General features: G+C 46.1%; 1 protein-coding gene across 2 annotated transcripts in view; it reads left to right on the top strand.

Moving 5' to 3' along the window:
• SLC12A7 (solute carrier family 12 member 7) overlaps positions 1 to 14,236 on the top strand; it is an 85,151-nt gene that overhangs the window by 4,787 nt on the left and 66,128 nt on the right. The gene's annotated exons all lie outside the window — the stretch shown is intronic.

Here is a 14,236-nt window from a genome sequence, read left to right as displayed (position 1 = left end):
ACTTCCTTCTGTTCCGTTCCAAGTCTTCTATGATCTGTTGAGATTTCTGTTAAGAAACTCGATAACCATTTAAACCAAGAAAATTCAGACTCACAGTCCATTGTACACAGTTCTCTTTTGTTACTGTGGCATTCACATAACTGCAGTAAAATTCTGCCTTGGGATGGAGGATCCCAAATTTCAAGTTCATAAGATGACTGGTTCTCAAAAATCAAGGGCTGTTTTTAACAACCCTGGGTAACACTGTGCAGGTTAACTGAGTCTTCTCTCCCCATGTTGGGGTTCTCCAATTGAAAAGCAAATTACTGTAGACCTTCCCATGCAGAAAAGGCATCCTTCAATTCCAGAAAGGTAAACCCCACCTACTCATTCCTTGACTTGGTGTCAACGGTTTACGGGCAGGTTCGGGCCAGTTCTGTCACGACTGGTGCGGGGGACCCACGGGCCAGGAAAGGGGAAGGGGGAAAAGGGAGATGGGCCTAGTAACAAAACAGCGGCAACAATCTGAAGAGGAAAGCTAATTTACTAAATAGATATCGGAAAGCAAAATAACACAATATAATACAATATAATTGGAATTAAAGCTAATAAATCAAATAAAATAAGCAAGAGAGAGTGTCTGATAAACCAAAGGCCTTACGCTAAATGCTGAAGGCGGATGGCAGCGAGCAACCACTGCTGAGTCGATCCCAAAGGAAAGAGAGTGTCCCGTAACCGCAGACAGTTTATATCTTTCCCCTGAGCATAAACACGTAAGAACACAAAGCATCACAAAGTCCTCTGGGGAATGTAGTTCTTCTCTTCTGAGACAGGTATACCTGGAACTATCGACAATCCACAGAGCTGGAGCATTAACTCTTTAACTCTAAATGCACTACATGATGTGGAATACCAGTACCAAAAACCATAAAACCATGACAATTGGTTAATAAAGTATATGGATTTATTTCTATTAACTGACCTCAGATTTCGTACCAAATTGTAGCTCTTGACATCCAATTTTCCACTGTCAAGATGTTGCATTTAGATTCACGTTCCATTAATAACTGAACTTGAAAAAGTTATCTATTATTTCTTTTATCCCTTTACAATCTTGTACCCTGTCACCGATTTGCGGGACAGTTTGACCCAGTACCGTGACAACTGAAGCAGGGGACCCACGGGCCCACACCCTGGGTAAGGGGGAAAAAGGAGAAGGGAGATGGGCCACAACGATCTGAGGAGGAAAGCTGATTTACTAAATAAGCTATCAGAAAGGAAAATAACATAATATAATTGGAATTGAGGCAAATGAATCAAATAAGGTGAGCAAGAGAGAGAGTGTCCGATAAACCGAAGGCCTTACGCTAACGCTGAAGGTGGACGGCTGCAACAAACACCCACTGCCGAGCTCGGTCCCGAAGGGAAGAGAGAGTCTCATGACTGCAGACAGTTTTTATCTTTCCCTCTGGGCAGAAACACGTAAAAATGCTCCGGGGGGAGGGGTAAACAGCGGGAATAGATGTGTCTACAAAAAACAACGGCACGATCTGAGAAGGAACGGTAACTTTACTAAGTCTAATCGCATTGCAGAGTCCTCTGGGGAATGTAGTTCTCTTCTGAGATAGGTACACCCAGAACTATCGACGATCCACAGAGCTGGAGCATTAACTCTTTAACTACCAATACACCACATGATGTTATGATGTGGAATATCAATAATACAACAAAAATCATAAAAACATAACATTCCACCCATTATTCAACATCATTACATCATGCCGAATATATATATATATACACATACAGAAACAATGATTAACAAGCATTAAATACAAACACATACAACATCCATATATATGTACTAATAGAATTACTGAGGATGCTCTCCCCACATCAAATTCCCTTGTGGTACACATTGCACATCCCCATTCTTCTGCATCACCCACCAGGTAGACCCAGGTCCCTGAGCAAAAACAGTTCCACGGAGAAGGTTGCCCTCTCCAGAAGCTGGAAGGACCCAAACCACTTTTCCCAACGTGTTCTTCACGTGTACTACAGGGACCTTATCTCCCTCTACAGTAGGTAGAGAGCTGGACTGGGCAGGACCATCGCGATTGATTGATCCTCAAGTGTTGACCAACCAGGTGGCTTCTGACAAATTCTTCTCCCAGTGCTTAAATGTTCCGCCACCCATTGCTTTCAACATGGTTTGTAACAACCCATTGAACCTTTCAATTTTACCAGAAGCTGGTGTATGATAGGAGATATGATAAATCCACTCGATGCTATGATCTTTGGCCCAAGTATTTACGAGAGAATTTTTGAAATGAGTCCCATTATCTGACTCAATTCTCTCTGGAGTGCCATGTCGCCACAGGACTTGTTTCTCGAGCCCTAAGATGGTGTTTCAGGCAGTAGCATGGGGTACTGCATATGTCTCAAGCCACCCAGTGGTGGCCTCCACCATGGTAAGCACATAACGCTTACCATCGCGAGCTCGTGGCAAGGTGATATAATCAACCTGCCACACCTCCCCGTATTTATACTTTTGCCATCGCCCTTCCTCCCAAAGAGGTTTCATTCTCTTGGCTTGTTTAATTGTGGCGCATGTGTCACAGTCATGGATAACCTGTGCAATAGAATCCATAGTTAAGTCCACCCCTCGGTCTCTAGCTCACTTATATGTTGCATCTCTTCCTTGATGGCCTGAGGTCTCATGGGCCCACCGAGTTAGAAATAATTCACTCTTGTGTTGCCAGTCCAAGTCTGCTTGAGCCACCTTAACTTTGGCAGCTCAATCTACCTGATGGTTATTTTGTTATTCTTCAGTTGCCCGGATCTGAGCAACATGAGCATCTACATGGCGCACCTTTACAACCATATTCTTTATTCGGGCAGCAATGTTTTTCCACAGGTCAGCAGCCCAAATAGGTTTACCCTTCCATTGCCAGTCGTTCTGTTCCCACTGCTGTAACCACCCCCATAAAGCATTTGCCACCATCCATGAGTCAGAATAAAGATAAAGCACTGGCCACCTCTCGTTCAGCAATATCTAAGGCCAGCTGGACAGCCTTTACCTCTGCAAATTGACTTGATTCTCCTCCTCCTTCAGTGGCCTCTGCAGCTCCTCATGTGGGGCTCCACACAGCAGATTTCCATCTGCGGTACTTACCCACAAAGCGACAAGATCCATCTGTGAACAGGGCATATCTCTTTTCATTGTCTGGTAGTTCATTATATGGTGGGGCTTCTTTAGCACGTGACACCTCCTCAGCTGGTGTTGTTCCAAACTTTTCACCTTCTGGCCAGTCCATGATCACCTCCAGGATTCCTGGACGGTTGAGGTTCCCCATCCGAGCTCGCTGTGTAATCAGTGTAGTCCATTTACTCCAAGTGGCATCGGTAGCATGATGGGTGGGAGGAACCTTTCCTTTGAACATCCAGTTCAGCACTGGCAATCGAGGTGCCAGGAGGAGCTGTGTCTCAGTGCCAGTTACTTCAGAGGCAGCCCGAACCCCCTCGTATGCTGCCAAAATCTCCTTCTCAGTTGGAGTGTAGCACTCCTCCAAACCCTTGTATGCTCTGCTCCAAAATCCAAGGGGTCGGCCTCCGGTCTCTGCAGGAGCTCTTTGCCACAAACTCCAAGTGGGACCTTCCTTTCCAGTAGCAGTGTAGAGGATGTTCTTTACATCCTGTCCCATCTGTACTGGCCCCAGGGCCATGGCACGGGCTATCTCTTAATTTGCTCAAAAGCCTGCTGCTACTCAGGGCCCCACACAAAATCATTCTTCTTCCGCGTCACCCGATAGAGAGGGCTCACAATGAGACTGTAGTTTGGAACATACATTCACCAAAAGCCCACTACACCCAGAAAAGCTTGGGTTTCTGTCTTACTGGTGGGTGGAGACATGGCAGTAATTTTGTCGATCACATCTGTTGGGATGTGACGACGTCCATCTTGCCAATTTATACATAGGAACTGAATTTCCTGAGCAGGCCCTTTCACTTTGCTTCACTTGATAGCAAAGCCAGCTCATAGGAGAATTTGGATAATCTGCTCTCCTTTCTCAAAGACTTCCTCTGCTGTATTGCCCCATACAACAATGTCATCAATGTACTGCAGATGCTCAGGAGCACCTCCCTGTTCCAATGCAGTTTAGATCAACCCATGGCAAATGGTTGGGCTGTGCTTCCACCCCTGGGGCAAATGGTTCCAGGTGTACTGAATGCCCCTCCAGGTGAAAGCAAACTGTGGTCTGCAATCTGTGGCCAAAGGAATAAAAAAGAATGCATTGGCAATGTCAGTTGTGGCATACCACTTGGCTGCTTTTGACTCCAGTTCATACTGGAGTTGTAACATGTCCGGTACAGCAGCACTCAGTGGGGGTGTGACTTCATTCTGGCCATGGTAATCTACCGTCAGCCTCCATTCTCCACTGGCTTTATGCACCAGCCATATGGGGCTCTTAAAAGGTGATTGAGTTTTGCTGATCACTCCCTGGCTCTTTAGCTGACGGATCAAGTTATGAATGGGGAGCAAGGAATCCCTGTTGGTGCGGTACTGCCGTCTGTGCACAATTTTTGTAGCAATTGGTACCTGTTGCTCCTCCAGTTGTATGAACCCCAAAACAGATGGATCTTCTGACAGGCCAGGTAAAACAGATAGCTGCTTAATGTTGTCTGCATCTACAGCAGCTATTCCAAAAGCCCCTCGGTACCCCTTGGGATCCTTAAAGTGCCCCCTTCTGAGATAGTCAATACCAAGTATGCATGGAGCCCCCTGTCCGGTCACTATAGGATGCTTCTGCCAGTCTTTACCAGTGAGGCTTATATCTGCCTCCAACACAGACAGTTCCTTAGAGCCCCCAGTCACTCCAGAGATATAGATCAGTTCTGTCCCTTTATAACTCGAAGGCATTACAGTACACTGTGCACCAGTATCCACCAGTGCCTCATATTTTTGTGGTTCTGATGTGCCAGGCCACCGAATCCACACAGTCCAATACACTCTATTATCCCTCTCCCTCCTCTGGCTGAGGGCAGAGCCCCTCTATTGGTTACCTGTAGGGACAGGAACAACTTCACTGGTCGTTGGTCTGTGTTGTAATTCTCTCACCCATGCTTGCAGTGCAGGAATGGGTTTTTGATGCCATTCCTTCATATTTTCTCCATTTTCAAGTAAGTAACTCCACAGAGCCGCGCGCGACATGAAGTGAGTGCTGTCATTTGCTCAAGCAGGACGGCGTTTGCTTCTGATAGCTGCAGTCATTTTAACCCTATCAATCAGTCAGGATACTTTCTCTAACACGTCTTCCATCTGTCCTTCTAACCTTGATATGGCTAAAATGGAAGTGTGTGATGGTGGAAATTTTTGTTCAAAGTTTTGAAGTGTAAGAATCAGTTCAAAAACGAGGGGTTTTCTGTCTTGGTCCTCATATCTGTTGAATGTTGTCACTAGTGTACTGGCATACTTTTCTGGTGCTGTTTTTGAAAGCTTCTGACATATTTTGGGTGTACTCCTTACTTTCTCCAGATCATGGTCCCGATCTTCAGGATCAAACGTGGGATCATCCAGCATTTCCGCCACTGCTGTTTCTCTCAAATACTGGATGCCTTCCTCAATAGTTTTCCATCTTTTCACTTTAGGTGCCAGGTCACTCTTGTAGGGATATCTTTCCCTCACAGCTACTAACATTCGTTGCCAGAGGCTGGCGATTCCATCCATATACCTGCTGATCCCTCTGTCGACAGCCGGATCATGGGCAATGTTTCCTAGTTGGCGAGCTTCATTACAATCGAGGGACACGCTCTTGGCCCCGTTGTCCCAACACTGAAGCAACCAAGTGACAATACTCTCATCCGGATGTCGAATAAACTCCTTTCTTGAGCCTTGGATCTCAGACATTTTCATGGGTAACTTTGACTCTCTCATCATCCGCATCATCACTATGTCCATGCCTCTCACTTTTCTTTGTTGCCTTTCTTGGTGGTGGTGGTGTTGAGGCATCCCCCTCACCTGTATCCTCCTCTTCTTTCGCCACCTCTTCTTTGTGTTCTAGGCGTGAGGACACACGTTTCCATTTCTGGCCTTCCACCGGGGCAACTGACTTTGATACCGGTGCTTCCTTTGGCTGGTCAGATGTGCCTGAGAGGTTTTCCTCTTTGGTCTGAGCCTCAGTTTGGACACTCTCTCTCTCCTGAACAGTATATATACCTCAGTAAGCATAAGCCAAACCCCAGATAAGCTGTTCCACCTCAGATCTTTCTGAGCCACAACACCCATTACTCAGATACAGGCCTAGCTCCTCAGGATCCTGCAAGTGCTCAGGAGTAAAATCCCATGGCACTGAGGGTCCCCATGCTTCTAATTTCTTTCCTAAAACTCTCCACTTTCCCTGCCATTCAGCATTCTCTGTTTCTGGGAAAAGCTTCCTCCATGTGATGTAAAATCCTATTACAGAGAGTACATTCAGGAGGACTAATATCCAAACGTAAACATAGTCCCTAAGCTGTAATCTTGAAAATTCATAAAAACTGAGAGGAGGACCTGGACACCCATTCAAATATTGTTTGGTTTGTTAACGTGGTATTGTTTGTTACATTAGCCGGGGTGCCCAGGTATCTGGTAGGTGCCTCCATCACTGCTTTTAGTTTGTCATATAGGGACCAGACTCCTTGAATCAGAATGGCAAGCTTAACCTAGTTCCGGTACGTTTTGAGCGTTAAAAGGGAAAAAGAAATGCAATACAATCCCTGTAAGGGCAGTTTTAACAGAAACAGTAAAAACATTATTTTTTCTTTTACTCAAACAAGCTGGCAGCACCCAAAAAGTTTACAAATATCCCAGAAGAACTGGCAGTACGCCTGGACTTCAAGGTTGTGTTTTGCCGTACAGGACCTGCAGTACAGATAAGCTTCCTAACAAAAGACAGAGATTCACTCTAAAAGTATGTCTCTGCCCGGCTAAGGCAGCTAGTCATGCCCCATGTTGGGTGCCAGAAATGTCACCAGTTTGCGGGACAGTTTGACCCGGTACTGTGATGACTGAGGCAGGGGACCCACGGGCCCACACCCTGGGGAAGGGGAAGGGGGAAAACGGAAAAAGGAGAAGAGAGATGGGCCTAAGAACAAAACAGCGGCAATGATCTGAGAAGGAAAGCTAATTTACTTAATAAGATATCAGAAAGGAAAATAACACAATATAATATAATATAATTAGAATTGAGGCTAATGAATCAAATAAAATGAGCAAGAGAGAGAGTGTCCGATAAACCGAAGGCCTTACGCTAACGCTGAAGGTGGACGGCTGCAACAAACACCCACTGCCGAGCTCGGTCCTGAAGGGAAGAGAGAGTCTCGTGACTGCAGACAGTTTTTATCTTTCCCTCTGGGCAGAAACATGTAAAAATGCTCCGGGGAGAGGGGTAAACAGCGGGAATAGATGTGTCTACAAAAAACAACGGCACGATCTGAGAAGGAACGGTAACTTTACTAAGTCTAATCGCATCGCAGAGTCCTCTGGGGAATGTAGTTCTTCTCTTCTGAGACAGGTACACCCAGAACTATCGACGATCCACAGAGCTGGAGCACTAACTCTTTAACTCCCAATACACCACATGATGTTATGATGTGGAATATCAATAATACAACAAAAATCATAAAACCATAGGGTACTGCTTTTACCCTGTCTTGGCTGGCTTCTGCTCTTAACTCCTGTAACTTGCTGTAAGTTTTCAAACCTTGAAGGAGGAAGAGCTCCTCATTGTTCCGGAAGGGAGACACCTGTTTGGTTATCTTGTTGGGACAACAGGATGTCCATCCTGCTTTCTTATTGACAAGATTATCAGTTTGATTTATGCCTGCCCAACAGATAAATGAAGAGAGAGTAGCACCTTTGTATCTGGATGATTTGCAGTTGTCTTTACTGTAGAGAAGCTGTTCTCATGATTCACTACTTATCAACTATTCTGTATATTTATTCAGACATTCTCTGCTGATACTTACATGATCATAGAGTAGTTGGGATTTTCTTACTGTATTTTATTCACTCCTTCAAAAACATATGAAATTCTGTACAAGTGTGAAGGAGTAGAAAGTTTAGGTGGGTTAGAAGTAGCTGAAGTTTCTGTGAAACTTTAAAATCTAACCTTGCAAAAATATGAAAAAATGAATCAAATTCTAAATTTGGTTTTGTTATAAAGTAATAAGCATATTTCCCCCTTAGTCTCTTTTGCAGTCAGGAAAATGATGTCATTTTAGGCATGTTAGTATCTGGCAGTTAACTCTACTGCACAGAGGCATATAACCTTGTTTCTTTGCTTCTGAACTAATCATAAAATCAAGTTAATACTTGACAATCCCCTTTCAGATCATTATTTTCTAAACCTAGTCACATCTCAATCACCTAATGAATTTAATAATTGTCACGGTGTTAGCCGTGACAGTGGCCCAAGGGAAACCGAGAAGGAAGAGAGAAAGGGAAAGAAAAAAAAGTGCACCATCAGTGGCCACGCGGCCGCCCGAACAGAGCCGCGCGCTCCGGGGGGAGGAGGAAAACAGCAGGAATAGATGAGTCTACAAAAAACAACGGCACAATCTGAGAAGGAACGGTAACTTTACTAAGTGTAATAAAATTGAACAATTGAGAGAGGAATGAAGTTTCCAAAACAAAAGCTGTGAGCTTACGTTAAGGAGGAATTGCAGGGGAAGCATACATGCTGAACCTCCACAGCAGCCCAGAGGAACACGCCCAGGCAGAGCGCCGCCTGGCATCCGGTCCGGAGCTCCGCCCCTCTGCTGCTCCCCCACAGCGTTAACTCCTTAACTGCTGAATGATGCTCTGATGTGGAATACCGGCATCAAAACCACAAAACCACAACATTCCACCCCTTATTCCACATCATCACATCATGCTTAACACACATCTATACATAACCAAACAGTAATAACATAAGTTACATAGAAACATATATATATACACATACATACACACGTAATTACAGACTGCATTCCCCCAGCATCAAATTCCCTTGTGGGACACACTGGACGTCCCCATTTTTATCCATTACCCACCAGGTGCACCCAGGTCTCTGCGCAAAAACGGTTCCACGGAGGGGTTTGCTCTTTCCAGAGGCTGGAAGGACCCACACCGCTTTTCCCAACATGCTCCTTACATGTACCACAGGGACCTTATTTCCCTCTATGGTCTGTAGGGAGCTGGACTGTGTAGGACCCTCTTGGTTGACTGATCCTCAAGTGTTGACCAACCAGGTGGCTTCTGCCAGATGCTTCTCCCAGTGCTTAAATGTCCCGCCACCCATTGCTTTCAACATGGTTTTTAACAACCCCTTGTAGTGCTCGATCTTACCAGCAGCTAGTGCATGGTAGGGGATATGGTAAATCCATTCAATGCCATGTTCTTTGGCCCAGATATCCACTAGAGAATTTTTGAAATGAGTCCCATTATCGGACTCAATTGTCTCTGGAGTGCCATGTCGCCATAGGACTTGTTTCTCGAGCCCGAAGATGGTGTTTCAGGCAGTAGCATGGGGTACTGCATATGTCTCAAGCCACCCAGTGGTGGCCTCCACCATCTTGAGCACATAACGCTTACCATCGCGAGCTCATGGCAAGGTGATATAATCAACCTGCCACGCCTCCCCATATTTATATTTTTCCCATCGCCCTTCCTGCCAGAGAGGATTCATCCTCTTGGCTTGTTTAATTATGGCACATGTGTCACAGTCATGGATAACCTGTGCAATGACATCCATAGTTAAGTCCACCCCTCGGTCTCTAGCCCACTTATGGGTCGCGTCCCTTCCTTGTTGGCCCAGAGGTCTCATGGGCCCACCGAGCTAAAAATAGCTCTCCTTTGTTCTGACAGTCCAAGTCTGCTTCAGCAACCTCAATTTTGGCAGCTCAATCTACCTGATGGTTATTTTTCTGTTCTTCAGTAGCTCGATTCTTGGGCACATGAGCATCTACATGACACACCTTTACACCCAACCTTTTTGTTCAGGCAGCAACGTCTTTCCACAGTTCAGCAGCCCAAATAGGTTTACCCTTCCATTGCCAGTCGTTCTGTTCCCACTGCTGTAACCACCCCCATAAAGCATTTGCCACAATCCAAGAGTCAGTATAAAGATATAGCATGGACCACCTCTCCCGTTCAGCCAAATCTAAGGCCAGCTGGACAGCCTTTACCTCCGCAAATTGGCTTGACTCTCCTTCTCCTTCGGTGGCCTCTGCAACTCGTCGTGTGGGGCTCCACACAGCAGCCTTCCATCTGCGATGCTTCCCAACGATATAACACGATCCATCAGTGAAGACGGCATATATCTTTTCATTCTCTGGTAGTTCATTATATGGTGGGGCCTCTTTAGCATGTGGTATCTCCTTTGATGGTGATGTTCCAAATTTCTTGCCTTCAGGCCAGTCCATGATCACCTCCAGGATTCCTGGACGGTTGAGGTCCCCCATCCGAGCTCGCTGTGTAATCAGTGCAATCCACTTACTCCAGGTGGCATCGGTAGCATGATGGGTGGGGGGAACCTTTCCTTTGAACATCCAATTCAGCACTGGCAGTCGAGGTGCCAGGAGGAGCTGTGTCTCAGTGCCAGTTACTTCAGAGGCAGCCCGAACCCCCTCGTATGCTGCCAAAATCTCCTTCTCAGTTGGAGTGTAGCACTCCTCTGAACCCCTGTACGCTCTGCTCCAAAATCCAAGGGGTCAGCCTTGAGTCTCTCCAGAAGCTCTTTGCCACAGACTCCAAGTGGGACCATTCTCTCCAGCAGCAGTGTAGAAGATGTTTTTTACATCCTGTCCCATCCATACTGGCCCCAGGGCCACGGCACGGGCTATCTCCTGCTTAATTTGCTCAAAGGCCTGCTGCTGCTCAGGAACCCATGCAAAATTATTCTTTTCTCGGGTCACTTGATAGAGGGGGCTTACTATGAGGCTATAGTTCGGGATGTGCATCCTCCAAAAACCTACTACACCCAGAAAAGACTGTGTCTCTTTCTTGCTAGTGGGTGGTGACATACTGGTGATTTTGTCAGTCACATCTCCTGGAATGTGACGACGTCCATCTTGCCATTTTACTCCTAGGAACTGAATTTCTTGGGCAGGTCCCTTCACTTTATTCCGTTTAATAGCAAAGCTAGCACTCAGAAGAATTTGGATTATTCGCTCTCCTTTTTAAAAAACTTCCTCTGCTGTATCACCCCACATAACGATGTCATCAATGTACTGGAGGTGCTCAGGTGCCCCACCCTGTTCCAATGTGGTTTGAATCAACCCATGGCAAATGGTTGGACTGTGTTTCCACCTCTGGGGCAAACGGTTCCAAGTGTACTGAATGGCCCTCCAGGTGAAAGCAAACTGTGGTCTGCACTCTGTGGCCAAAGGAATAGAGAAAAATGCATTGGCAATGTCAATGGTGGCATACCACTTGGCTGCTTTTGACTTCAGTTCGTAATGGAGTTGTAGCATAGATTCATAGGTTCATAAGGTTGGAAAGGACCTACAAGATCATCTAGTCCAACCCTCCTCCTGTCACTATCCCTACCCAACTACTAAATCAAATCCCTTAGCACCTCATCTAAACACTTCTTGAACAGCGCTAGGGATGGTGCCTCAACCACCTCCCTAGGCAGGCCATTCCAGTGCCTGACCACTCTTTCAGAAAAAAAATGTTTCCTCAGGTCTAATCTAAATCTTCCCCGGCGCAACTTGTGGCCATTCCCTCTCGTCCTGTCATTATTTATCAGGGAGAAGAGGCCCACCCCCTCCTCACCACAACCCCCCTTCAGTAAGTGGTAGAGTGCAATAAGGTCTCCTCTGAGCCTCCTTTTCTCCAGACTAAACAATCCCAGCTCCCGCAGCCGTTCCTCATAAGACTTGTGTTCCAGACCCCTCACCAGTTTTGTTGCCCTTCTCTGAACACATTCCAGGGCCTCAATGTCCTTCTTGTAGTGAGGGGCCCAAAACTGAACACAGTACTCGAGGTGCAGCTGTACCAGAGCTGAGTACAGGGGGATGATCACCTCCCTGCTCCTGCTGGCTACACTATTTCTAATACAGGCCAGGATGCCGTTGGCCTTCTTGGCCGCCTGAGCACACTGCCGGCTCATGTTAAGCTAAGCATCAACCAACACCCCCAGGTCCTTTTCTTCTATACAGTCTTCAAGCTATTCTGCCCCAAGCCTATAGCATTGCGTGGGGTTATTATGGCCAAAGTGCAAGACCCGGCACTTGGCCTTATTGAACCTCATCCCATTGAGCTCAGCCCAGCTATTCAGCCTATCCAGATCCCTCTGAAGGGCCTCCCTACCCTCTGGCAGATCGATATATCCTCCCAACTTGGTGTCATCTGCAAACTTACTGAGGGTACACTCAATCCTCTTGTCTAGGTAAGTCAAATCACCTAGATAGTCAAATCCTGAGTGGCCCACTGTGCAATCCAAAGCATAAGTCCTCAGCTACCACCCAGCTCTCCATGCATATGTACACTGCACCATTACCTGTTTCCTGGGTTATAACCATTCACATTGCTCTTAGTTCAGCCCTCTGACTACTCTGTCCATCTGCTTCTTCAAACCGTATCATCTCAGTTGAGGTATAGTATGCAATTGCTTGCCATTTACTATGATTTCCTTTGCTGGACTCGTCTGTGTCCCAGGCATCTTCTAGGACAGGGTGTTTTTAGGACAAGATTTATCTCTGGTGGAGTGATAGTGGTCTCTTCAGGAGCATCACTATGGTACATCACTGGGCCTAGTATCTTCTGTACCTCTTCTTTTAATGCTGAGGACGAGTGCCTCAGATAGGTGACCCAGTATGCCACTGTCTGGGCTTGGGCCACCCCTGCCGCAGGAGTATGTGATAAATCTTTTACTCACCCTTGAATACATAGTGTTGTTTGTACTACTACTTCTGCTGTTTGTGTTATTGGCTGTACGGTCTGCAGAGCAGAGAAGGTGGTGAATAACTGTTTTTTACTCAGGGATGTGCTTTTCTTCTCTTCTGTGCCAAACCTGAGACCAGAACCTGATTGGGGTGTGGATGGAATTTCAACATTGCCACAGTTCCCACCGAAACCTTTCCTGGGTTACATGCATGTCTGATTTGGCAGGTAGAGTAGGCTTGAAGATTCTAAGTGCCTGTGCTTGTTTGATGGCTCATTTAGCTTGCTGGATAGCATCTTGTTCCATCTGTCCCTAATCCCATGATTGGTGTTTCTTAGTTAGTCTATACAGAAGCCTCAGGATTATCTGGAGTATTGTGTCCAGTTCTGGGCTCCCCAATGTAAGAAAGACAGGGATCTCTTGGAAAGAGTCCAGCGGAGGGCCACAAAGATGGTGAAGGTCCTGGAGGATCTCCCCTATGAAGAAAGGCTAAGTGAATTGGGTCACTTTAGCCTTGAGAAAAGAAGACTGAGAGGGGACCAGATCCAGGTTTATAAATATCTGAGGTATGGGGGACGAAGTGGCGAGGCCAGACTCTTTTCAGCTGTGTGTGGAGACAGGACAAGGGGGAACGGACAGAAACTGCAGCACAGGAAGTTCCGCACGAATGTGTGCAAGAACTTCTTTACGGTGAGGGTGACGGAGTACTGGAACAGGCTGCCAAGGGGGTTTGTGAAATCTCCTTCTCTGGAGATATTCAAGACCTGCCTGGATGCCTACCTGTGCGACCTGGTGTAGGGAACCTGCTTTGGCAGGGGGGTTGGACTTTATGATCTCTTGAGGTGCCTGCCAACCCCTATGATTCTATGATTTGTGCAGAGTGGGATATAAAGGTGTCAACTGTTTACAGGCTGGTTCAGCCTAGTTCTGTGACTAATGAGGTGGGGGGACCTACAGATCCATGCCCCAGGAAAGGGGAAAAGAGTAGGAAGATGGGTCTAACAACAAAATAGTGGCAACGATCTGAGGAGGAAAGCTCATTTACTAAATAAGATACTGGAATGCAAGATAACACAGTAGAATACAATATTATAGAAATTTAATCTAATAAACCAAGTAAAATGAGAGAGGGAGTGCCCAAAAACCAAAGGCCTTACTCTAATGCTGAAGGCGAAATGGCTAGGGGAGTTTATGTGCTGCAGAGACAGGCAAAAAGGGAAAAAGCAGAACATCTTGTGACCTGTGAACAGTTTTATCTTTCTTTCTGGATGGAAAATGGAAATCCAAAAGTAAAATCTTCTGGGATACGTAGTACTCTTCTGAGACAGGTATACCTGGAAATATCA

The sequence above is a fragment of the Cyrtonyx montezumae genome, unplaced genomic scaffold (genome assembly GCF_038088225.1).
Source record: "Cyrtonyx montezumae isolate F1298 unplaced genomic scaffold, pur_monq_1.0 scaffold_8, whole genome shotgun sequence".
Taxonomy (NCBI): Eukaryota; Metazoa; Chordata; class Aves; order Galliformes; family Odontophoridae; genus Cyrtonyx; species Cyrtonyx montezumae.
This window is presented reverse-complemented; position numbering and strand designations above follow the sequence as displayed.